The sequence below is a fragment of the Octodon degus genome, unplaced genomic scaffold, assembly GCF_000260255.1.
Source record: "Octodon degus isolate 3935 unplaced genomic scaffold, OctDeg1.0 scaffold00189, whole genome shotgun sequence".
Taxonomy (NCBI): Eukaryota; Metazoa; Chordata; class Mammalia; order Rodentia; family Octodontidae; genus Octodon; species Octodon degus.
The window spans coordinates 955,300-957,355 of record NW_004524765.1 but is presented as its reverse complement, the minus strand read 5'-3'; positions in this window follow the sequence as shown (position 1 = coordinate 957,355).

The window sequence follows — 2,056 nt, the reverse complement described above, 5'->3', positions numbered from 1 at the left end:
AGGACTCTTTCCAACAGTGCTTGTGGCCAGCCCTTCCCACTGGGCTCCTCCTTGGAAGCACCCGCTGCCCCGCACACCCTGTGGGACCAAGCTGCCAGCACTGCACCTGAGCACACAGAAGCTGCAGCTTCTTTGCAGGCTGTGGGAAGCCAGCTGGCGTGGGGATGAGGACGGGGGTCCCTCTGGATTCGGCCAGCAGCGTGTGGGAATCATGCAGGTGTCATTTATTTATAACCACTGCTCCCACCTTCTAGAAATCATCCATTTTTTCTCTTTGTCTTCAAATGTTTTAGGCTAATTTTTTTTGTGGAACCAGGGATTAAACTCAGGCCCTTGCGCTTGCCAGGGAAGCACTTACTTCACTGAGTCATCTCCCCAGGCCTGGGCTAATGTTTTTAATAGTATTTGAGGACCTTGCACTTGCCAGGCAGGAGCTATGCCACTGAGCCATCTCCCTTCATAGTGCTTTTTCATTTAACTTGAAAACCTCGGCTGAATCTTCAGTTATACTTTCAAGAAATCCTTATATCATCCTTATTTTTTCTTGTTCAGTTTTGCAATTTTATTTTTTGTCTTTTATTGGCTTTCGCTTTTCTCTGCTATACCACTGTTTATCATATTTCCTGGGAGAGTTGATGCTCACGTGTAATCCCAGAGCTCAGGAGGCTGAGGCCGGAGGAGCACTATGAGTTCGAGGCCAGCCTGAACTGCATAGCAACACTGTCTCAAAACAACAACAACAACAACAACAACAACAACAACAACAACAACAACAAGGGCTGGCCAAAGGGCTGACCAAATAGCTCAGCAGATTAAAGCATTTGACCCTTAGGCAGATGCAGTGGCTGGGGTTTAATCCCTGGCACCACAAGCCACGCCAGCCCTGTCCCCAGGGTTCGCTGAGATGTGATTGAGCCTGGGCATGGTGGCGCACACCTGTAATCCAGCTCTTGGGAGGCTGAACCTAGGAGGATCACTAAGAATCCGATCTATGTAGTGAGACCCTGTAGACCCTGTATACCCTGTCCTAAAAAATACAAAACAACAACAAAATCACCAAATTTTTAACTCTGATTAAGAATACAAAAGGGAACGGTCTCACCAGAAGTTTTGGAAGTGGAGGGGAAAGGAGCGCACAGGGCAGGTGCGACACCGCTTCTGTGATGGGGAATTCACAGAGACTGCGGCTGGTTGGTGTATCAAGATCATGGGAATCTTAGGGGCTGGCGAGATGGCTCAGTGGAATAAGCTCTTCCCTGGCAAGCTCAAGGGTCTGAGTTCGATCCCTAGTTCTGCCAAAAAAAAAAACAAAGGGAAATTTAAAGTCACAAATACAGCTGGGCATGGTAGTCTATGCCCATGATCCCAGCACTCAGGAGGCTGAGGCAGGCAGATGCCTGTGAGTGGGAGGCCAACCTGGGCTCCATAGTGAGCTAAAGACAGCCTGAACTATACAGATAGATCTTGTTTCGACAAGCAAAACAAAATAAGTAAGTTACAAATGTAGAGCTGCCTTTGGTACCAGAGCTTCAAAGCTGAATCACATCAAACTGTTGTTTTCTGAGTCAAAAGTTGTTAAATAAACGAGGTATAGTGATATACACTGATAATACCAGCACTTTGGAGGCTGAGGCAGGAGGGTTATCACAAGATTGAGGCCAGCCTGGGCTACATACTGAGTTCAAGTCCAGCCTAAACTACATAACAAGAACCTGTGTCAAAAAAACCAACAGAGCAAAGAATATAGCTCAGAAGCACAAGCACCTGCCTGACAAGCGCAAGGTCCTGAGTTCAATCCCTGGTACTGAAAAAAAAAAAGTGGTAAACATCAGACGTTGCGCACTAGCAAAAACACGTAACCACTAAATTAAATCTAACCACAGTTTTTGGCAGTGCTGGGGATAGAATGAAAAAATCATTTTAAAAAGACAAATCAAAAGTTAAATAAAAAGACGTTGAAGTAATTGTCATTATATTCAAAGGGTAAAGAAAGGGGCCGGTGAGACAGCTCAGCAGACTAAGTGCCTGCTTAGGCAAGCACAGGGACTCAGTTTCG